Source organism: Sorex fumeus, unplaced genomic scaffold, assembly GCF_029834395.1.
Source record: "Sorex fumeus unplaced genomic scaffold, SorFum_2.1 ptg000183l, whole genome shotgun sequence".
NCBI lineage: Eukaryota > Metazoa > Chordata > Mammalia > Eulipotyphla > Soricidae > Sorex > Sorex fumeus.
In genome coordinates, this window is record NW_026606240.1 from 8,219,146 (window position 1) to 8,244,019 (window position 24,874).

Consider the following 24,874-nt stretch of genomic DNA (forward strand, 5'->3'; position numbering starts at 1 on the left):
TACTAAGTACCCAACTCACATTTCTTGAGCGTGTTCTTGTTTTGTTCTGGGACCCCATCCAACAGTAGTAAGAGTCTGGGCTTCCTTCACAGTCTGCATTCGGGAATCTCTTGGTGGGCTGTGGGGGCCCTATGGATGCAGGAAATCAAACCAGGATAGCTGTGCGCAAGGCCAGTGCCCTCTTTCCCTCTTTCCCTGTGTTCTGTTTTCCGGCTCCCACACTTAGTTTTCATCAATTCGGCTAGATATGTCTGCTCAAATAGTATAAAATTTTCAGTTAAAGAAAAAGGACAGCAGGTCAGCTGCTTGCTTTTCCTTCCCTGAAAGTGATGGGCAGCTTAGATCACAACCCACTTTTATGTCCCCTGGAGAGGAAGGAGCATCTGGCAACTCTGAGACGTACCTCGGGGTGGTCAGGGCTTTTCCAGCTTCAGTGCGGGGACTTCCGGTGACGGCTTTGGGTTGTGCTCCTCTCTGGTGTTCACGGCTATGACTTCTTTTCCAGGGGTTTCTACGGAGCCTCCTGCTGATCCTTGGGCACTACAGAAACTGCAGACAATGGTGATGCATCATGTGACGCACTATCCCCAGGTGGGAGGAGAGTGATATGGTGACATGACACAGTGACAAGCACGTACTCGTGCTCGCCTGCACTCGCACCCCCCTGCTACTGACCTCTCACCATTGCAAGGTCCAGGTGGCAACCCAGGGACAGACTTAAAGAAAAAGGCAGTCGGCTAAGGTCCCGGGGAAGAAACAATGCCCCCTCCCCCCCGCCCACCGCTCCTCACTGATTTCAATTTGTTTCCGCAGAAACCAGGAGGGCATTGTTACAACATGCAGCTCAAAAGGGTTTTTAATAAATTTTTTTTAAAAAAGAATAAAAGAAAAGGACGGGGAGCAACAGTGACTAAGTCTTGCAGGTGAGGACCGGGCAGGGCACAACGAGCCACATCCCTGGGCCCGCCCACAAACCCGAGCACTTGTTCCGGCAACAGGATCTGCTGGTGGACGGCGCCTGAAGTGGCCTGGCCACAAGCTGCTGGCTGCCTGCTGTGACAGGCCACACACGCCCACCTCGACAGCCCCGCCCCATCCCCAACAGGACCTGCCTGCAGCCCCCGCACCCCTGGACCTTCGACCCCCCCTCCCGCCGCCTCCCCCAGGATTCTGCAGCATAGGCGAGGGGACCCGGTGGTCGCCTACCGTCCTGTGCGGCCCCTGTCGCTGGCCGACTGACTGGGCCACCACCGCGGGAACCCGTGCCATGGGGCGCAGAGCACCGGGGGGACCCCAAGATCCCCCTCCCTCCTCTCCTCCCCCGAGCAGAGCCTGGTCGCCCAGGTGGATGTACAGAGGAGCCGAGAGGGCTGGGAGCAAGACCAGAGAAGATAGGGTCGGGAGCAGCGGCTGCGTCGGGTGGTGGCGAGGACAGCGGGGACTGAGCGACCCTGAGAGGGCAGCGTGGCTTGGCGCAGCGGGGCGGGGCGTGAGGGTGGGAAAGGCGGGGTCGCGAAGCAGCAGAACTCTGTGGATTTAAACCCCTCGCACGGCTGCATGTGCTTGCCGGGCGCGAGTCGCCCCCTCCCCCCGCGGCCCATGCTCAGTGTCCTCCTCTCCTAAGGGCCTCAGGCAAGCCCAGATGCCCCCATGGTCCCGCCAGGGTCTCCTGCCGCGGGCACAATGCGTCCAGGCTAGAGGCTCGCGGTCCAGCGCCGCCTCCGAGCGGCCCAGGTGCTCTAGCCCATGGGCGTCCAGGCACAGGGATCGAAGCAGCGGGCCCGCAGCTCGCCTCCCGTCAGGGCAACAGACACACACACACACACACACACACACACACAGCAGCTCTTGGGATGTGTTCTACGTTGGGCTGCTCTAGACAAGAGACAGAAGGAAGCATATACAAAGGCAGTTGCTACCTTTGAAAAGGGGTGGCACTAGTTTTAGAATTCTTTGCCCTGCCTTTCTGTGGCTGTGAAGCTTTCTTCCTTATCCCAACCCCCGTTCTTTAGGTTGGTTTGCAGTGTTCAGGGGTCACTCCTGGAGATCCTCAGAGGACCATATCCAAGTAGGAACCCTCCACACACAAGGAAAGCATCTTGCCCTGGACTAGCTCTTGGGCCCCCATCCGTCTTAAAGAGTTTCCAATTCATGCTTTAGAGACAAGTGTCAGATTTCTTCAGCCTGATCCTAGCTGCCCCTAAGTGAGTATCTCACAGATAATTTTCACTTCTCAGGAGCTGATCTGTCCAAATGTGGGCAACCTAAAAGAGGCAACATTTCTAATGACATGGGAGCATAGAGCCTCGAAACATCCTCTTCAGCCTGCTCCTTAGAACTGCATTGGTGGAAACCACTTTCCAGATTGGTTGTGTATTTGAGGAGCTTTAGTGATGGGAAATCTTGGCTCTTTGTTTCTCTGGGTGGAGCAGGCTGGCACGTCAGCTGAGCCAGAGTCTCTTTCTTTCTGGCTTCCTTGTTTTTCGCACCATTTTCCTGCCCCTGTTTCAGACAGCTGACTCATCTCTTAGAGTGCTTAATATGCTCACGATGAACAGTCATTCTCTCGGCAAGAATCTTGTCCCTGACTTGTTGGTTTATTACAATCTTAGCACAAAATAGACTTCTCGACTCAAGAAGGCTATGTAATGGATCATGGAAAAAAGGACAAAACAAAGCACAGCGAGTAGGGTGTTTGCCTTGCACACAGCCAACATGGCCGACACGAGTTCGATTCCTCTGCCCCTCTCGGAGAGCCCGGCAAGCTACCGAGAGTGTCTCGCCCGCATGGCAGAGCCTGGCAAGCTCCCCGGGACGTATGCGATATGCCAAACACAGTAACAACAAAGTCTCCAGTAGAGACGTTACTGGGCCCGCTCGAGCTCAAGCAAAATCAGACAAAGGCAAGAAATACGATTAACGACAATGAGGGAGCTGTGGACTAAGTTCTCATATTCCAAGCGATATCACTACTATAAGGAAGTCAGCAAAGAAGAGTACAGAGAATGTAACGTAAGTGCTGCAAATGACTTGATTTGCAAAACACATCGTATTCTCCAGTGAAAATTGAGAGACTGGTAACGTCACTTTCTCTTGGATGTGAACTATTTCCTTAACTTTCCATCATGTTTGGCCCTTGACTTGTTGGTTTATGACAATGCCAGTAGCATGCTAGGTAACATTGTAGGTGCTCTCAGTTAAAAACTTTTGTGGCTGTCATCCTCCAGAGGCCATTGGACAGTCAGGCTTGGGCCTGCAGAAAACTTGTTGGGCCTCACGGGATGGGGGGGGGGAAGCCGGGCCTGTCCTCCCCACCCTAACGAGACCCCAAGTCATCGCCCACGAACGGCCTCTCTGGCTCCTCATCAAGCTGCTCAACGGTCCTGATCCCAGAGACTCAGGAGCAGATCTCTAAACCCAGTGGCTTTTGGCAGAAATCACTCCAGATTTAAGTGTTAAAATTTCGGAATTTCAAAACCACATGGGCCTACTGCAGCCACATGACATCATATGTTATTCATAACCAGCAATAGAACAAATTATCTATTGTTGCCTTTTCAGCAGATCTGAGTGTTGGGGTAAAATTTCAAATAATGGTGGGTCTGGTATCGAAATAGTGAATGTGATCATAGAGAGTAATGTGGAAATCATCTGCCCCACAGGCAGGGGGAGGGTGTGGTATGGGGGTATACTGGGGTTGTTGGGGGTGGAGAATGGGCACTGGTGAAGGTACGGGTGTTTCATTGTATGACTGAGACTTAGACCCAAAAGCTTTGTAACTGCTCTCACGGTGATTCAATAAATAAAATTATACAAAATGGAAAAAAAAAGTAAGGTGGAGTTCATGCACAATTCAATCAGCTAATCAGTGGCTGAATAAATAGCAGTACTCCTACAAAAAAAAAAAAACTTTTCTGGAGTAATTCTTTTTTGGGACAATGCCCATTCCCCTTATGTCTACGAGTTTACCTTTCTTGTGGATCTGCATGTATGTGGCCAAAGGAACAACCTCAAGTTTTTGGGTTTTTTTTTAACCTCATGTTTTCTTAAAGGTCTAGAGAACATAGAGCGGGTGCCCCTCCTCTTCCTCTTTGTGTTAATCTTTTTTGTGATTTACTGGAAGATGTTCTGGCCAAAAGGGACTTGTCTGTTACTTTGATGGGAAGAACCTATTTGTGGATGAATGTAGGTGAGAGAGACAGACAGAAAGAGACAGAGACAGAGAGAGACAGAGAGAAACAGAGATAGAGAACAACCAATAAAAAGCAAATATGCTTAATGCACTTTGTCCATCTTTTGAAGAAACTTGTGAGAAGATGATTTTGGATTTTGTTTTTGTTTTAGATTCTTTTTGTTTTATTTAGGGGCTACACTCTGTAGTGCTCAGGGCTTTTACCTGGCTCTGTCAGTTCTGAGTTCAGGGCTTACTCCTAGCACTGTGTTCAGGGATTGCTCCTGGTGGGGCTCAGGAAGCCATATGGGATGCTGGGGGTCAAGTCCAGCTTGGCTGTGTGCAAGGCAAATGCCCTGCCCACTGTACAAAACTGCAGCCCTCATACAAGGCTATTAAAGTTGTCCAGAGCTTTGGCTAGACTGGGTCTCAGTGTCTGGTACATTCTGTAACCAGAGGAGTGATGGGTCTTCTAAGGAAATCACAGTACTGTGTATTCAGAAATTGAATGTTTGGAGAGGGACTACTTCAAGTGAGGCGAGGGGTCTTGAAGCATAAGCTTTATTAACATCATGAAAAATCAGCTTCTGGATTGGAAGAGTACTAAAGAGATCCTGTAGCGCCCCCCTTCCCCATATCTGCCTCAACAACGCTATTATGAAACGAATGCCATTTTCATTATTTGCATTCCAACTTTGGAAAAGGAAGTGTTTGGCGAGATCGCCAGTGTTTGGATGCTGGGTAACATAGGACACCAACTTCCATGCTCCAGACCTCTGAAGGAGGCTCCTCTGGTCAGGATAGGCAGGGAATGAGGTCAGCATGCCAGGATTTTTGTAGAAAAACCTGGAAAGGCACAGAGAGGAAAACCAACTGAAAACCAATTGTTCTACAGCAGAGGGGCAATCATTCACATTCTGCTGAAGATTTTTTCAGTGTTTCCATCCTGAGATTTGTAGCTTCTTTTTTCATAACTATATTCAAGAGTACTTAGAGTCCACTCAAGTATAAATTTGTATAAATTTATAAGTAGATATTTCAAGAAAATATTCTTATGAAAAGAAATATATGGGGCTGGAAAGATAGTAGAGTGGGCAGAGCACTTTCCTTCCATGTGACTTACCCTGGACTCCCTAAATCCCATATGGTTACCCAAGCACTGCTAGGAGTAATCCCCGAGTGCAGAGTCAGGACTAACACCTGAGCATCACCATGTGTGGACCTCAAACAAAAACAGAAACAAATTTTAAAAAATGAAGGAAGAGTGAAAGAAAGAAAAGAAAGAAGAAATTAAGAAAGAAAAGAAGGGAAGGAGGAAAGAAAAGGGAAGGAGGAAAGAAGAAGGAAGGAAGGAAGGAAGGAAGGGAGGGAGGGAGGGAGGGAGGGAAGGAGGAAGGGAGGGAAGGAAGGAAGGAAGGAACACTCGGACCCTCCTATGAAATGCGCTCCCTGAAAGGGCAGTATGGAGATTCCATAGAATGCTGTTGCTGCCACCTACAGGCCATATGCTAAAATGACAGAATGCTGCTTAAGATGATAGTGTTAAGGTGAGCTATTTAAGAGACTAATTCGTTTTTCCGTTCCTTATGCTAAGTGATACAAGCCAGAGAGAAAAGGATATGAAAGAATCCATATTAGGGCATCAAATTTGTGCGTGCTTCAGCTAACTTGCAACATTGCTTTCTGTAAAACTGCTTGGCTTCTTTGCACCTGGGGGAGAGGGGACTTGGAAAGTGAACAGGGCATAACTTCTTTCTAAACCAAGTGTGATAGGATTCAGGTGTATTTACTGTTCCTGAAATGTATTCTCTCACTAAAGCACCCTGCAGACTTGGGTAACTCAAATGAGGATGGTCAAGGGAGATTACCTAAGGCTTAATGATTCCAGCTATAACCTTGCTTGTGCTGACACTGGATGTGATGTACGTAAATGCTTATCTTTCAATCTATAGGCTAAGGAGTGAGGACACGAGTGCTGATCTTTCATGGTTCACAGCTGTATTATTTATGTTTCCATTTCTTTGAGATGTTCAAGTTATTCATTTAAATTGTAATTATTGCTGAGCATAAATTTTCATCTCATTTTATAGTTTAGTTTCACCTGTATTGTTAAACCTAAATAGTTTCAATACCTTAATAGCATTTAACTGTATGGCACTGTTGTCCAAAGTCACTGCACCTTCACCACTGTCAAAGTGTCCAGGACCCTCCACCACAGTTCTTATATTACTTCTAGAATGATATTTCAAGTGACAAAATGGTATGTAGTACAGATTTAGTCTCTAACTTATCCCTAGCCTGATGATCCCAAGTCTTATCCAAAAACTCCATTCGTTGAGTATACCCCTCGAGTCTGTGTCCCCGCACAAGATTTGATGTTTTCACCTGTTTGTAGGGTGATATTTGAATTGATTTTACTTTCCAATTTAGTGCTAGTCTTCAATTTGTTCATCTTTTGTTTCAGTTTCTTAAGTGAAGAGACTTCATGTTAGAATCTATTAGATTGACTTTTTAAAAACAAAATTCACATTTTATTTAGGTTGAAATAAACTATACAAAATTGATTTCCTTCACCAAAATTAACTGCAATATTTTCATTTAATTCCCAGAAGCCCACAAAACAATAATTCTTGTGTCTTCTCCTAGTTTTACTTATAAATCAAGAGGAGGCAGTAGATAATAGTCATGGAGAACAGACTTGAAAGCAAAACAAATCAGTTGTCAGTATCCATGGCCTCTGATCCTATCTTGACCATGAAACACAAGTTCAAGATACACTTGCTAAAAGCTTCTGTAGGCTCAACAAACGAATGCAAACAGCAACAACCAGTTATGGAACAACAATGGCAGACTCGTCTGTTTCTTTAAGTTCACTTGCTAAAGACAAAATCTTCACTTAAAATCTACACTTTGGCAAGCTCAAGTTTCTCTGGTAATACTCTTAATTGTCCAGTACAGGTTTTGAGCAGTAACACTTAGAACTCTTATCAGTCAAAGGTCAGTTGTGAGCTTTAACGTAACATTTTAAAAATGAATTCCTCCCACACAACCTCCAATTTATTTCTTCAAGGAACTGGTAACTCCATACCCACATATCGCATCCACAGTGATAATGTTATGTCTAAAATAACTAAAAACAACTCTAGAGCCACTAGCAGACTTCACACTGAAATGTGATGTGACACTTTCAATGCTATATTTTAGAACAGTTCGGTCTCCAAAGCAGGAATTCAAACTGGAGCCACTTAAATAGGAGTACAAATGAACATACTCAATGGGAGACCTACTGGTCAAGACAGTCAGTGACTGGGTGGCCTACATACAACATAGCTTTTCTGTAAGATGCTTTCAAATGGAAGATAAACCCTATTTTAAAATCTCTTCGGTGTTTCCAATGGTTTCTGAATTATCTGCAGGAAGCTCTGACTTAGTTGTGTAGAGTTTGATATATGTGTTCACCATTAAATCCAAATCATGTTTTATATCAAAATTTATATTAAGCAAAGCCCAGTTATTCGACCCCTGGTCTCTCAAAGTGTTGCTCAGGTAAGCTTTGAGACACTTCCGTCCATTTTCATAGCGTTCATTTTCTACTTTTGCAAAATGTATCTATTACTTAGAGTTCTACAGGTCGTAGAGGTCTCAAAGTGTTTGGCACATAATCGATAATGTTTATTTAGTTGATCTGGTGTTTTACCATCTAAGTCTGCTGTTCTACAATTCTCCACCCATTTCTGGCACCTGGCCTGGTCCCGCGGGAACCTGAAGAAGGCCAGGTCGGACTGCGTGCTCAAGCGCATGCAGTTGGGGGGCACTCAGAAGTTCTTTATTATCGTGTGCCCGCCCGCCCGCCCGCCAGCCCAGCCGTCCCCTCCCCGCCTCCTCAGGGCAGCTCGCCCGCCCGTTATGGCCAGGAAGGGGAGCCTGGCCAGTTGGCTGGCTCCGCAGGGCCGCGCACCGGGGGAGGAACGGGGGGGCTGGATTGACTGTTGATGCTTTAGCAATGCTTCACTTAACCAGCTGTTTAAGCACTTTCCAACTGATGGTGACTTATGTTGTCTTTCTTTGTCAGTTCTTGTTCAATGATGTAGTGACTTTTTTGGTACATAAATCTTTGAACATGTATCAGAAAATAATATAGACTACAGGGGCCGGAGCAATAGCAATAGCACAACAGGTAGGGAGTTGGCCTTGCAGGCGGCCAACCTGGGTTTGATCCCCAGCATCACATTTGGTCTCCCCTGCACCGCCAGGAGTAATTCCTGAGTGCAGAACCAGGAGTCACCCCTGAGCATCGCTGGGTGTGACCCAAAAAGCAAAAAATAAATAAATAAATAAAACTAAAAAAATCCCAAAACAAAAAATGTACACTACAATCCATGAGGGAAAATTGAATTGCTGAGACCTTTGAATTTTTATCCAGTTCTAACCCTTTCTTTTCCAAGAAACATAACATGTCTAGTTAAATGAAACATGAATTTGGATCATTACAGAAATATTATAAGCATTTAAAGTACTCTCACCACGAAACCAAATAGCGTGTTATCAGAATTCCTTCTCTGTCTGCAACTTACTATTTATCCTACCAATAATGATTTCTAATCACCACCAATCATGGCCAGAATGCTTGGTTTTCCACATCTGAGCAGCATTTTCCTCCTAAGTCAATGGATTTGGTAAGCTGTTTTTGCTTTGTTTTCTTTTGTTTGGCGACCACACCAGGAAGTGTTCAGGGGTACTCCTCGCTCTGTGCTCAGGGATCACTCCTTGCGGTGCTTGGGGAACGCTATGGGATGCTGAGGGTGAACCTAGGTTGGCTGCTGCAGGGCAGCTGCTGTGACTTTGGGGCGTGGCACTGCCACGTGTAATTCTTGAGCACAGAGCCAGGAGTAACCCTTGAGCATAACCAGGTGTGACTCCCAAAACCCAAACAAAACCAAACCAATTTTTGACTTGAAGCAAGAAAAATGGAGGCTGGGAGTTCGTTCCGGGTCACGAGATGGCGCTGTGGGGCGTTTTCATCCCTCCCAGGCCCTTTTCTCTAAGAATTTTCCACCCTTGGGCTTGCTTCAGTGTTAGGCCTGGGGTAATTAGGATCAAGCAGGCAGCTTCGGGGGGTGCAGCAGTAGGTTAGCGGTTAGGACACTTTCCTTGCATTCACAGAACCGTTGTCTGTCACTTGGCTTCCCATATGGCCCTCGAGTCGTGCCCGGCGGCATTCCTGAGAGTGCCCTAAGCATCTTTTGGTGTGTCCCCAACCATAAACAATCAAACAGGAAAATTAAAACAAAGCAGTCCTTGATGGCGAATTCCCTCCCTTGAGGGATTCTGAGTTGTATCTTCGTCCATCGCCCACGTCCTTGTAGAAGAGGGTTGGGGAACCCTCAGATTGAGGGGTGATGGAGTGTGTGTTGCTCATAGCAGGAAACATCCAGAGGGCTTGTTCACAGACATCACAAAGTGGGTTCAGAACTGTTCTTGCTCAGAGCGAAGAAAAAAAAAAATATATATATATATATAAAACTTTGCCTTGCTCGTTCCAGACAAGGATCAACCCCCTGCACCCCTCTTTGTCTAGAGAACAAGCTGGGGAACCCACCTGAACCTCCCCAGGAGATTCAGCTATGTACCCCACAAAAGTCTGAAGGTGGGAATCGAACCCTGTTCACCCGCATGAAACACAAGTATCCGCATGGCTATCCAACTGCTGCCTGTCAAAGCTGCGTTTGACCCTTAATTACCCCATACTTAACACTGAAGCAAACCCAAGGGTGGAAAATTCTTAGAGACACGGTCCTGAGGAGGGACGGAAACGCCCTCGCCTAGCGCCATCACGTGGCGGCTAGGCGGAACTACCGGGGCGGCTATTCCCAAGTTTAAGATTTCCAGCTCCTGCGTTGGAGCTCTAGTACCCGGGTAAGGCGTTTGCCCGGTACCTGGGTCCACCGGCTTCGATTCCCAGCATCCCATATGGTCCCCGGAGCACTGCCAGGACTTAACTCCTGAGTGCAAAGCCGTGAGGAACCCCTGTGCATTGCGGGTGTGACCCAAAAAGGGAAAAACAGAAAAAATTTTCTTTGCTTCAGTGTTAATACGGGGTCATGAAGGATCAAAGGTCAAGGATCTAACAGTGAGCCACGAAGGCGCTGGTCTTGTATGGGGCGATCAACCCATAGGTTCCCCCAGCACAGTCAGGAGTGATTCCTGAGTGCAGGGGCAGGAATAACCCTCGAATACCGCCCGTGTGGTCCGCGAAACACAAGCAAACAGAATGCGACTTTCGCGGCGCATTCCTTCACGCCGAACTTGGGGGTGCCGAGCTGAGTCTTGCTTCCAGCTCCTTCCTCTACGGAAAACCGCGAGGTGTGGGGATGACCGCGACAGGAACTGTTTGTGAACGGGCTTAGAGGGAGAGATTCTACTTCGGGCAAAGCACTGGCCAGGCTGCTGGGTTCATCCTGACACAGGGATCGCCCCATGCGAGTCAAACGCCCTCAATGTTCGGCTACCGCTGCACGGCCTGAGGCCGCCTTCTTGATTCTTTGTGACCCGCAGGTTAATATGGAAGCAAACCCAAGGGCTGGAAATCTTCAGGCAGGAAAGCCTGGCCACGGCTCTTCCGCCGATGCACCACGAGAGGGCGCTGTGGGGCGTTTCCTCCCCTCCCCAGGGACATTCCTCTAAGAAATGTCCAACCCTAGTCCCGACTTTCCTCCAGAACTAGACCTCCGAGGATCCTCAGAATTTCTGATTAATAAAACAAAAAAGAATTTCTGCACAGTGGAGTTGCACCCTTGTCCCTCTCCTTAGTCCCCCGCACTGACTGGCCAAGCTAGTCTCTGGCTTTATTTACTGTGGGCTGTGGGTGGCCCCAACAGCTTCTTGGTGGGCTCAGGGGTATGATATGGTGCTGAGACAGAACCCAGGGTGAGCACAGTAGACGATTGTGCCATACCATAGTATGATCTCTCCAAATCAACCATTTTTACAGGTCTCCAGTCTATCACCCCCACACCCCTACGCTCCACTTTTCCAAGGGTGCCATCTTTCCCTATCGCAGAGAATTTGGGGCTTCCTATATACATGAGAAGTCCCAAGTCTGTGAAGGATGGTGACAGAGGTTAGATTCAACTTCAGGATCTCCAAAAGTTTGGGGTGAGATTGCCTACCATCAGAGAAATGGGAGTAGGTTAAAAAGAATTTTGATTAAAACAGTGATAATGAGCCAAAGACCAGGCAACCTCCTTCCCTGGAAATTCTAAATACACCACTCACTCTTCCAAGAATTATTTTATTTGGGGGTTTGATGTGGGTTCGCGGGGTTCTGGGGACCCTTATAAGTGCTTGCTATTAAAGTTAGCCATGAACTTCTGCTTATTTTAATTAAGTTTATTTTTTATGTTTTTTGCTTTACTCATTGAGGTGAACAAAAAATGGTCTATACCCACTTTGCTCTGCCTTTGATCCAGCCCTTTGGAAAGGTTTCCAATTATAGTCAACCCCACACACCACCACCCCATGTTCTGAGGGTGTCCCAACCCTCCTCTACAAGGAATAAGGGTCAGGGATACAGCAAGATACAGCTCAGAGTCCCCCAAGTTGGGGTGAGGGAATCCACCATCACGAACTGAGGCTGTGTCCATGTTATTTGACTTGTTCATAGTTTGGGGGTCACAAACCCAGAAACGCTCAGGGCTTCTCCTGGTTCTGCACTCAGGAATCGCTCCATCATGACGGTGGGACTGTATGGGGAGCCAAAGAAAGAACCAGGGCCTTGTGTCTGCAAGGCAGAGCCCTAACCGCTCTGCTCCTGCTGCAGCCGCCCAAGCTGCCTGCTTGATGACCCCATATTGAAGCAAAGGGCTGGAAATCAAGCATGGAAGAAGTCGGGCCGCGGTAGTTCAGCCTAACTGCCACGAGATGGCGGTGTGCCGCGTTTTTGCCCCTCCACAGACCCCTTTCTCTTAAGAATTTTCCTCCCTTGGGTTTCCTTCAGTGTTAAGTATGGGGTCATTAAGCACACAGCTTCCACAGGTGCAGCGATAGGAGAGTGTCGCGGGTGCTTGTCTTTCCCGCGGGTGACCAAGGTCCGATTCCCGCCTTCAGACTTTTGTGGGGTACATATCTGAATCTCCTCGGGGTGCCCGGGTGGGTTGCCCCAGCTTGGTCTCTGGACAAGAAGGGTTGCAGGGGTTGGAACCTGGTCTGGAAGAAGCAAAGCAAGGCTCTTTTCTTTTTTTGTTCTCTTCGCTCTGAGCAATAAAATTCTGAACCCACCTTCGATGTCTGCGGCTGTGCCCTTTGAATGTTTCCTACAAGGGACAACCCACACTCCACCCACATTGTGAGGGTGCCCCAACCCTCTTCTATAAAGATGTGGTGGATGGAGGAAGATCCAGCTCAGAATGAGGGAGTTCGCCATCAAGCATCTGAGACTGCTTTGTTTTCATTTTCTTGTTTGTTTGTTTATGGTTGGGGCCACACATGGATATGTTCAGGGGGTTCTCCTGACTCTGCACTCAAGAATCACTTCGGAATGGCTGTAGAACTGTATGGGGAATGTACGAAAGGATCTGGGTCCCATGCATGCAAACAAAGAGCCCTTAACCGCTCTGCTCCCGCTGCAACGGCCAAACTGCTTACTTGTTTCCTAATGACCCTATACCTAACACTGAAATCTGTAACTGGCTGTGATCCACTGGGCTGGAGCTATAGCACAGCAGGTAGGGCGTTTGCCTTGCGCGTGGCTGACCCGTGTTTGATTCCTCTGTCCCTCTTGGAGAGCCCCGCAAGCTACTGAGAGTATCCCGCCTTCACGGCCGAGCCTGGCAAGCTACCCGTAGCATATTTGATATACCAAAAAACAGAAACAACAAGTCTCACAATGGAGACGTTACCGGTGCCTGTTGGAGAAAATCTGTGAAGGGAGGACAGTGCTACAATGCTACCTAGCTTTGAAGCAAAGAAAAGGGCACGACGTCTCTTTTTTTACAGAAACTAAAACAAGGTATCATTTATTGTAGGATATACTGAAATATCATTTAAAGGTAAAGGCCCTCCCGTTGTTCGTCGATTTGCTCGAGCGGGCCCAGTAACGTCTCCATTGGAGACTTTGTTGTTACTGTGTTTGGCATATCGAATACGTCACAGGGAGCTTGCCAGGCTCTGCCGTGTGGGTGAGATACTCTCGGTAGCTTGCCGGGCTCTCCAAGAGGGGCGGTGGAATCGAACGTGGGTTGGCCATGTTTGCTGCGTGCAAGGCAAACGCCCTACCACTGTGCTATAATGTGAAATATCATTATAAAATATAATTAAGGCTCACATACACTTTTCTATTGATTTCTGTATATAACACAATGATTCAGTATTTGTGTACATTTTAAAATAATTTAGAGAGTAAGTCTAGTTAATGTATGTCACTACATATAGTTAAATTCTTTTCTTGTGCTGAGAACATTTTTCTTTTTAATTTTTATTAGTGAAACACCATGAGGTACAGTTGTAGACTTACAAATTTTTGTGCTTGTGTTTTGATTATACCCTGATCAAGTACCCATCCCTCCACCAGTGCCCATTTTCCACCATTACGGATCCCTGCATCCCTCCCCACCATCCCCCCCCCCCCCCCACACACACACACCTCTTTGGCAGGGCATTCCCTTTTGTTCTCTCTCTCCTTTCGGGTGCTGTGGTTTTTAAAAGAGGCATTGAGTGGAAATCATGTTTGGTCTATAGTCTACTTTCTGCATGCTTCTCCCATCCTGGGTGGATCCTCCCAACACCCTTTATTTGGTGCTCCCTTCTCTATCTGAGCTGAGGGTTAGGAAATCTGAAGCCTGGGACAAGTCGGGCTGCAGTAGTTCCACCTAATCCCCACGTGATGGCGATGTGGGCGTTTCCATCTCTCCCTGGGCCCATTTCTCTAAGAATTTTAAATAGCAGAGGGGGAGCATTTAATAACATTTAATAATGGTCTTTTCTCTGGTTTTTTTCCCCATTGTTTTTAAGTCCCTAGCACCTTTATATTTTTTCACCTTTAAAGCTTGTTATAGTGGGAATTTGTTTCAGAATGAAACTTCTAAAACATCAGTCATTAAAAATTTTAAATTTTACGAAAAGATTTACAAAACGGGTATAATTTGGGGGAATTTCCTTTGCTTTCTGAATTCTGTACAACACGAGTTACACACTCAATATTGCGTGAAAAACCAGAAATCCTTCTCCTCTGTCACTCCTGCTCTAATGGGCACCCTAGTTTTCAAGCACAGACAGAGCATTACAGGCACAAATCAGCCTTACTCCCCCAGACAACAGTGGGAGAAATGTGTGGTGTAGGAATGATTCCCTTCCATTCTAACTGGGCTTCCAGCCTCTGAAGTATTGTCGCAAAGAAGGCAAACAAAGCAGTCCTGCACTAGACATTCCAGGGACCAGCCTGAAACCGATTTTGGAAAAAGGAGAAAGTGGTGCCCCTACTTCTGTCAGACCCAAAGCAGGCAGTCGGAGGCCTTTGTGGTGATTTCTGAGTTAGTTTTGAAGAGGGCTTTCTCCTGGAGTCTTCTTTTCACTTTCACTTAGGGAACACTTTAGTATGTCAGAAGAATTGTTTGTGCTTGAAACCAGGGTAATTTCCCATTTCTTTGTGGACTTTGTATGTATGAGTCACGTCTTGCAGTGGGGTTCGGAGATGCACTTGGAAGAATATGAGTTCTGAAAACTTGAGATTTTAAGCTGAGTCTTTTATCTATAGTCTCTTGCTTATGTTTTTTGTTTGTTACTTTTGTATTCCTGGAAATCAAACTCAGGCTCTCACACGTGCAAGGCAAATGCTCTGTTGCTGACCTACATCCTGACCGGTTTTAGACTTAAGTGTGACCTTCATATTATTACAAGAACGGGGGGATTTGATGGAGGGGAGATTGGGCCATACCTGCTGTGCTTCGGGCTTACTCTTGACTCTGAGCTCAGGGTGCACTCCTGGCAGTGCTTGGGGGATCATACGGGGTGCTGGGATTGGGACCTGAGTCAGCATGCAGGCCTGCTCTCCCATAGGTCCTGAAAACTCAAGAACATAAATCACAGTTTTCCCTCAAGTACCAAGATGGGAGGTTGTCAATTTCCCAACACTGTTTCTTTTTATATAGGGGTTGCTATCATTTGGATGCTTTCTACTCCATTTCTGAATGTCCTCCCTTCTGCTGACATAATCATATGCATCTCTGGAATTCAAGCGCTCCCTTTGGAAGGGACAGATTTAAATTTTTGTGACTTCTCTTTCATTACTTTTCATCTATTGGAAGTAACTTTTCTTGGATGATCTGATACTCACCCAGCACCAGATATTCTCATCCAGAATCCTGTAAGAACATTCTAATTTTTGCTTGAAATTTACACAAAGGGCATAGAAGGGAGAAGGGATGAAAGGGAAGTCTGAGCTGTGCGGGAAGAAAGCTGTGGGAAAAGAAAGAAGTCATAATTCCTGTTTCTTCTTTAAAACCAGAATTTCAGTCATCTGTTTTGGGGCACTCAGGTTTTTTCCAGATTCTGGCTATTGTAAAGAGTGCTGCAATGAACAAACAGGTGCAGATGTCACTTCGACTATACTTTTTTGCCTCTCTGAGATATAGTCCCAGGAGTGGTATTGCTGGGTCAAATGGGAGCTCAGTTTCTAATTTTTTGAGAATCGTCCATACTGTTTTCCAAAAGGGCTGAACCAGTCAGCTGAACCAGCAGTGAAGGAGGGTCCCTTTCTCGCCACATCCGCGCCAGCACTGATTGCTTTTGTTCTTTTGGATGTGGGCCAGTCTCTGTGGTGTGCAATGATATCTCATTGTGGTTTTGATCTGCATCTCTCTGATGATTAATGATGTAGAGCATTTTCTCATGTACCTTTTTTGCCATTCGATGTCTTCTTTGAGAAAGTGTCTGTTTATTTCATCTCCCCATTTTTTGATGGTGTTGGATGTTTTCTACTTGTGGACTTCAACTAGTACTTTATATATCCTTGATATCAACCCCTTGTCGGATGTGTATTGGGCAAATATCCTTTCCCTTTCTGTAGACTGTCTTTGTACTTTGGTCACTGTTTCTTTTGAAGTGCAGAAGCTTCTTAGTTTAAAATAGTCCCATTTGTCTATCTCTGTTTTCACTTGCTTGGCCAGTGATGTGACATCTTTGAAGATACCATTAGCTTCAATGTCATGGAGGGTTTTGCAACTTTGTCTTCAATGTACCTTATGGATTCAGGTCTGATGTTGAAGTCTTCAATCCATTTTGATCTTAATTTTGTACACGGTGTTAGGCAGAGATCTAAGTCCATTTTTTTTGCATGTAGCCATCCAGTTTTGCCAGCACTATTTGTTAAAGAGGCTTTCCTTATTCCACTTCACATTTCTTGCTCCTTTATCAAAGATTAGATGATTAGATTAGTGATAGGAGAATCCTCCCAGGATGGGAGAAGCATGCTGAAAGTAGACTATAGATCGAACATGATTGTCACTCAATGCGTCTTTTGAAAACCACAGCACTGAAAAGGAGAGAGAGAACAAAAGGAAATGCCCTGCCACAGAGGCAGGGTGGGGGGGAGGGGCAATGGGGGGGGAAGGGATACTGGGATCCATGGTGGTGGAAATTGGGCACTGGTGGAGGGATGGGTACTTGATCACTGTATAATTGAAACTCAATCACAAACATTTGTAAGTCTACAACTGTACCTCATGGTGTTTTACTAATAGAAATTTTTTAAAAATCAGAATTTCAGAAAGCAACAGTTAATTTTGAATATGCTAAAACAGCTGGCATGAGAGCAGATGTCAGAGCATTAAAAAGTGCCAGGGGCAGAGAGAGATTGAGAGAGAGAGAGAGAGAGAGAGAGAGAGAGAGAGAGAGAGAGAGAGAGAGCTCTCCAGGGTGGATGCTCAGCTCAGCATGCAGCGACCCCAGACTTGATCTCCAGAACCTCATGTCTCCTTAGTGCCACCAGAAAGAGTCGGAGTTACAGCCCCTCTTCTTCTAAGTTCTTTTTTTCACCTTCTCCTCTTTCCTGTAAAACCCTTAGCAGCATGAGCACTGCTGCTCAGTTAACAAAATTCAGTTTACTCAGCTTTGCTACAGACTTTGATAAATCGCATAACCCCCTTCAGGTTTTTCTTGGTTTGATTTTTGCTTTGGGGCCACCCCCGGTGGTGCTCAGGGATTACTCCTGTCTCTGCACTCAGGAATCACTCCTGGCGGGGGCTCAGGGAACCATATGGGATGCTGGGGATTGAAGCCGATTGGCTGTGTGCAAGACAAGTGCCTTAGCCACTGTGTTCTTTCTCTTAGGCCCAAATTCAACTTTAACTTACCTAGAGTAAATGTTCTAATAGTGGGTCTCATTGCCCTGACCCTGAAAGAGCCTCCCATAAGGCACCGTTGGGAAGGACGAGTAAGGAGAGGCTGGTACACTCTCAGGGCTGGGACGAATGGAGACGTTACTGGGGCCCGCTCGAGCAAATCAATGAACAACAGGATGACAGTGACAGAGTAGATATCTTAGAGTGTTCATGGAGAAGATGTATCTAGGATTAGAGATGTGGAGGGGGCAAGGCACTTACCATACCTGCTTCTAATCTCACTTCGGTTTCTGGCACCACATGTGGTCCCATGAGTACCTCTAGAAGGAAGCCCTGAGCGAAGGAATAAGGAGTAGGCCCTGAGCAGCTTCGGGTATAGCCCAATTCTCCCCCATCACAAAATGTTTTTAAAGGTGATGATCAAAACTCCTTGGCCAGCAGAGGGGAGAAAAAGTTATAAAAACATCCTTAGCCTAGTAAAACATTTCTCAGTCAGGGTCCGACCTCAGATGAAAATAACATAAATGGTAAGACCAAGGGGCCAACATATTGATGATGGGGGCTATACAAAATGGAAACGAGTCCATTGGAAAAACAACCCAGAATAACAATTTGATTAATTCAACAGTATTTATTACATGTTCAATGAGTGGCTCGAGAGAGGTGAAGAGGTTTGCTTCGCACACAGTTTTGTCCTTAGCACAGCATATCTTCATCACCAGGAGTGACCCCCGAGTACAGAACCAGGAGGGACCGCTACCCCCTCCTCTCCATGTTAACGGAGTGTTGGGTTGTGTAGGTTCTGAGGTTGCTGTGGTGAACAGGCAGGTGCGATTCCTGCTCTTCCAGAGCTTACCTTCTGTGAGAAAGCTTATCATTAGCATGGAATCAAAATGATGAAGGAGATGCTGATGAATTCACACAGGAAATCAAGAGGCGATGCCCAGGAGGGCCCTGTGTCAGCCTGGGATGTCAGGGAAGGCCTACAGCCTGGAGAGTGAGAATGCACCAGCCATGCTGGCAGCTGGTTCACGGGCTTTGAAGGAGATGGGATTTACTCAGTGCCAGAGGCCAGCGGCCAGTACTTTCTTGTGTCTTTTCACCTCTCTTGGCGTGTGTCTTAGAACCCCGATGACTGAGAACAGACTCAGGCCTGCGGCTCTCTATTCTCAATGACCCTTTGAAGCCAACTTGCCAGTCATTTCAGTCACCTCCGGGAATTCACACTAAACACCCTGACTCAAGATCCTTTATATTAGGTGGGCACCCCAGCCTGGATATAGCACCACAGCAAACCCATTGACTGGATCCACTTTGAAATTTATGGAGTCCTTATGCTGCTGAACAGTGGCATAGGAGTGCCCTGATCCTCCTTGCCCACGCTCACTTCACTCCAGACTGTCCCTTGTCCCTTCCCCAGCCCCCACCCACTTCCTCTGATGTAGTTCTTCCCACACTAGAAAGATGCTTGATTCAGCAAGTCCACATGACCTGTGGTGCACTGCATCCAAGTGTGTGCAGATGCCACAACAAAATGCGTGTAACCCCAGTGAATACCATAACCAACTGTGGGAGCACTGCAAATCCTGGTCATTACAACAGTGAAAAGGGAAGAGAAAGGGAAAATGAATGAACATTCACAGCATCAAGTAAGGCATAAGCACATCCATCCGCATAGTCCTAGACAGGGTCAGAACCAGCAACCTCATTGTTTTCCACCTTCACAGCTGTTCTTCTCACTGGCGTGGCTGCAGAGGAAGAATCTCACATGGAGTTGTCATCTGCCATCCCTTGGGACAGCAATAGCTTCCTCTGGAATGTGTCTTGTAGGACCTGCCCGCAGCTCTATTTCAGGTGGTCTAAGTACTTATGATTTTGTTTTTTTAGTCACATCTGGCAATGTTCAGGGCTTACTCCTGGCTACGCACTCAAGATTTACTCCTGGTACTGCTCATGAGACCATATGGGTTGCCCCAGGGATTGAACCTCATATTGTTCACGGACTAATCTAGCTCTGTGGTCTGGGATTACTCCCGGCAGTGCTGAGTGAACCATGCAGTGCAAGACTAAACCCAGACACAAAGCCTGCACTCCAGCTCTTCGTTCTATAGCCGTGTTTTGGGGGGCTTTCTTCATTTCTATTTTCGTCGGGGAAGCAGACTGGAAATGCTCAGAGGTTACTCCTGGCTCTGTAACTCAGGAACAACTCTGAGCAGTTCCTTGGGGACCAAATGCTCTATCCACTGCACTATCACTCTAGACCCAAGGAAGGTCTTATTCTCAGAAATATGCACACAGGGTTATCGTGGCTAGTTTTTTATTCCAGCAAAGATTTGGTCCTAAGTATATAATGCGCTGTGAACATTCATTCAATTGGTGGTGGGAACCATGACTTCAAACTTTGGCTTTTGATTTGAGGTCACACCTATTAGTTCTCAGGAGCTACTTCAGGTTTGGTGTGAAAGGTTGTTGCTGGCAGTGTTCATGGGACCACAGGGTACTGAGCATCTAACCAGGGACTTCCGTTTTCAAATCCTGTTTTCAAACTCTGGCTTTTGAGAACTATTCCTAGTTTCTTATTGGAGGAGTGGCGGTATCTCTCTCTCTGTCTCTCTCTGTCTTTCTCTCTCACTGTCTCTTTCTGTTGGGGCCGGACTAGATGGTGAAGATGAGTCCGTGTAGAAGAAACAAGCTCTGTACAGACTACATGCTCAGCTTAGAAAGAAAAAGAAGCTCTAGCTGACCAGTTTGACTTCAAGATGTATATTACCTTTGCATTCAAGGAGAAGAAGAAAAAATCAGCAGGTTTTGAAGTGTCTGAGGTCAAACCAGTCATGACGAATAATTATAAGAAAATATCCTAAAAGGTGTGCGGGATTCCAGCTATTCCTTGGAAAGTTCCATAGAGCTTTTAAAGGAGGATGTGGTCCAGCTTCCTGCTCCTCGATACCAGTCTGTGAGAAGGGATGTCATTGACTGTACTCAGGAGATGTATTTCATTCTGTGGCCTTAGAATGTTATTGAAAAAAATTGTCTGTCTACTGTTTTCTAGTTGGAAGGAATCTGATGAGCCTTTTCGTCTCGTTCATGCCAAATTTGAGTTTCATCACTGTGACTATGAAAAACACTTTCTGCATGTACTGAGCCACAAGGACAAGACTGGAATTGTTGTCAACAATCCCAACCAGTCAGTGTTTCTCTTTATCGACCAACAGCATTTGCAGACTCCAAAAAATAAAGGTAATATCTTCAAGTTATGCAGCATCTGCCTCTACCTGCCAGAGGAACAGCTCACCCACTGGGAGGTTGGCACCGTAAAGAAACACCTGCATCCTTCCAAGCCAGAATAGAGTCTGGGCCAGCACAGTGGAGAAGATCAGAGTGCAGCAGGAGATCTTGTCTTGTTTTCTTACCACTTTATTCTTTCAGAGATTAAAGAAAATGGACTCATGCACAGAACACTCTGCATTTTGAAACTTGTTCATCCTGATTTCTTTTTAAATCATTTGTATCTCAGAACTGAAAAAAATTAGCTGTCTTCTTCACAGACTGTGTGAAAGAAGACTTTGCATATTTGCTGCACTGTATCAGCATCTTGTTAAAAATGTCAAATGAAAGGACTATTGTACACCGAAATGCTTCAATGTATTTGAAAGCACAAGGTGATACTCTTTTTGACGGTCTTTCCATTTGAGCTGGTTTTTGCCTCTTTGACATCTGTCATCAGCATTTAGAGGGTAAGAAGTACATGTAGGAGAATAAATAATTTTTACAAATGCAATAGCTTTGCTATAATCACCGTTGATCCAGAACACTGTCAGATTCAATCTAATGACCAGAAGTAGTTGTTCTAAAAAGAAAATTCAACCACGGAAAAGAAATCTTAAATGAAAAAAGCATCTCATTGCAGGTATTCTAGCCTCATTTTACTGGGCCAGGTTTGTTTAAAAAAAAAAAACAAACCAGACGAGTCCATGTAGACTATCCCACTAACGGTCAGGAATACAGGGAACCATGAAAATGGGCGAGACAAGACGTGTGTGTCCAGATTGGTTTCAATGAGGCTCAACATCTCTTTCTTTAAGCTGCCTTAAGTAAAAAACCTAAATCTTAGTATAGCAGAAGAGTCAGTCTTTTCTCATAGACCAGATGACACCAGACCCACTTGACACCAGATGCTTGAGGTTGTAAATAACAGGCCAGAACATTTGGCTGTGTTTCTTTCCTGAGGGCTGAAACTAACTGGCTTGTGAACATAATCAAACAATGTATGTCATAATGCCCCCGCTTAGGGGGCGTGGCTAGGGGCCAGTTGGTGGGGGCGGGAGGGGGAAAGCGCTGTTGCTCTGGCCTTTAAAGGTCAGCGGGAAGGCGGGTGGGGCAGGCCTGGCTGGGACTGCGGGCTCACGCTCCCCACCTCCCAGGTCTCACGCTGAGGCGGGCTCCGTGTCCTGCGTGCCTGTGCGGACTGCGTCACGGGCGTTGACCGCCGACCGCTGGTGGTGGCTCCTTGGAGACTGCCCGGCTCCTGCACGCCACCTCCGAGGCCCTGGGCTGCACCCGCCATGCCAAGCTGCTGCTAGGTGGCCTGTGCTTGGGGCCCAGCTGGATGCTGAGCGTGTGGGCGGGCGCTCAGAGCAGGTGAGGGGCGGGCATGGGGGTGGGGGTCCTTGCCAGCCCGTGGGGCCCAGCTGGACGCTGAGCGTGTGGGCAGGCGGTGTGGGCAGGCGCGCTGAGCAGGTGAGGATTTGAAAGGATCCTATGTATTTCCCAGTTTCCTTCTGGGAATCAGAGCAAAAAGCTGTTTGCTAGTTCTTAGAATTGGAATAATCTGCAGAACTCAACACCGCCAGTTAATAATAGTGCCTAGATAGTCTGTGTGCTTTTCTGGAGGCAGTGTTTCTGAGTTGCCTCCTCCGTAAGACCTGAGCAATGCTGGGTGTGCCCCTTCCCCCCCTCAAAAAAAAAACCCACAACAGCAGTAATAATAATCTGATGTCAATTGTAGTCAAGGATATTTTCATCAGGCTTTTATATACTCGAGTTTTATTCTAGTTAAGTTTCTGAAAGGCCCTGCTGTAGAAAGACTTGGTAAAGCTTGCCTACTTGAGTCTACCACACGTTAAGGGTGTGCTTCTGTAGATCCCTTTTTAGGGTGATTCATTTGAGAAGCTTGACCCTCACCAGCAAACAGGTGTCTTAATTGGTAAAGGTCAGAAAAAGGCGTCTGGTAGGTTGCGTTATAACGGTAACATTATTCAGCAATTTTTTGTGGGTCTTTGGTCACCCTTAAGAATGTCTTCGGCTGGCCTGAAATTCAGTGTTTGTCTAAGGATGATGACTTTCCTCATCTGAAAAATGTCTGAGCTCTCAGAGGGTTTAACTTGACAAGGGAGATGTCCTCGGTTCCGATGACAGCCCAGAGAAGTTCTAGCCTGTGATTCGGTTAATTCAGCAGTGGAGGAGGACCGTGTTAGATGAGTTCACGGTATGGACCCATGTTCAAATGCTCTGAAAAACATCGCATTGCTGTCTCAATGACAGCTCCCTGTCAGAGACCTCCACAACAAGCACTTGAGTTGCCTGAAGTGCCTCACAGCGCTGGGATAGTCCTTTAGGAACAGGAGCAGAGAGCTTTCATCAGCAAGCTGTGTGAAAGTAAAACAGACTTCACAAATGGCAGTGATTGCTAAATGTCCCCACATGGCTGTGACCATGACTTCAGGGAGTTGTGGCAGGTGTTATACTGAGGCCTTACAATGATGTCCTTGCTATTTCCTGTATGGTGGGAGTTTCCCTTCCTCTAGGAGTGGAGACGTGCCTTTGATTTGTGGTGTCTCCTTCTGAGTTCAGTTTTGGAAAGAAAAAAAATGACTCTAAAAGAACATATTTTTGCACACACACACCCCAACACTATTTCTTTGACTCCCCAAGTTCTAAAAACAATTATTTGAAAGAACCTTTTCAAATGAGTAAAAGGTCTGCTTCCTTTTCCAGTTCAGAAGATAAAGTAACATTGTCTACGTTATAAAGCATGATGGGGAAACATGAATGTCAAAGGAAAAGTTGGTGACTCCTTTCTGGATGTTGTGGCTGAAGATCATTTAAAGATTGATGATTTGGGTGAGTCTGGAAGATTCCTGAACTTTTATAAGTGAGCTATTGCAGTGGGTTCAAATTTTTTTCCAAGAATTTTAACTGACAACATGCTAAGCAAAGTATTAAAATTCAAGATGTGCAAGTACATTTCCATTGATAAAGAATGATAGTAATACAAGCTTAATGAACTGTAATTAAATGTAGAAAGTTAGATCTACTTAATCTCACATTTAGAAAACAACACATCAACAATGTTTTTTACACCACAGCTCTTTGTAACAGCAAAGGACTTGAAACAAGTACGTGCCCATCAATGGAGAACTGATGTAGTTCAGTCGTACAGCATTATACTATTGTTCTAAGGAGTATTTAGTAGAAGTATCAGTGGTTATCCATAGGTAGGCTGGGAACACGAGGGAGATTTTCTTGTAAAACTTTTTAACATTTTTCTCCAAGTGTAAGTAGGCTACCTATTTTCAAGTGTATTTAAAGAAAAGAAAAAGAACTTGAAGGCTAAGTCTTCCTGGATGATCTCATCGGTAGATCATCCAAGGTAAGGAATAGACAGTGTTCACTGAAAATAGACCCATAGACTCTGATGACAGAACTGAGATTACCAAGGGTGCAGGGCATAGGAGGGAAGGTTCCTGTGACCCGAGAGAGGCTGTCCTTGTGGTGGTGGGGATGGTGACTTAAATTCCATGTTTTTAGTTGCTTTCAGCTTTTCCGATGACTTGAAAAAAATATTGGAAGGAGTCGTTTCCAAACATTCGATATTGGTTGTCTCTTTTTAAACCTCTTCATTTCACTCTTCTTTCCTTTGGCCCTGAATGCATGGAAGTGGCCTGTCTCTGTGACCGCCGAGCTGTGCTAATTCACTTCTGCTCTTGAGCCTAGTGATTAGGGTGATTGGTCCTATCATCAGTCACAATTGTCCCTGATCCCCTAAGTAGCTTCCTACTTCCCTGAGGATAAAAGACACATGATTTGGTTCCCTTTGCTCTTCCTCCCTTCTCCTTTTCTCCTTTCTCTCTTCCCCTGTCCCCCATTGCGGAGGGGGTGGGGTTTGTGTCACACCTGGCAGTATTCAAGGATTACTCCTGGATCTGTGCTCAGGGATCCTGCCCTGCAGTGTGTGGGGAATCCAGTACTGTGTGCAAAGCAAGTGCTTGCACCTCTGTACTACTCTCAGCCTCTCTCTTTCTCTCTTCATTCTTTATTCACGCGTTGGCCACCTGCTTTTTCTCAAGCACTGCATTGAATTCAACCC

At 46.2% G+C, this 24,874-nt stretch overlaps 1 pseudogene; it reads left to right on the forward strand.

Moving 5' to 3' along the window:
• Positions 1-2,925: 2,925 nt before the first annotated feature.
• LOC130017230 (uncharacterized protein C6orf62 homolog) lies at positions 2,926-20,855 on the forward strand (annotated as a pseudogene).
• Positions 20,856-24,874: the final 4,019 nt, after the last annotated feature.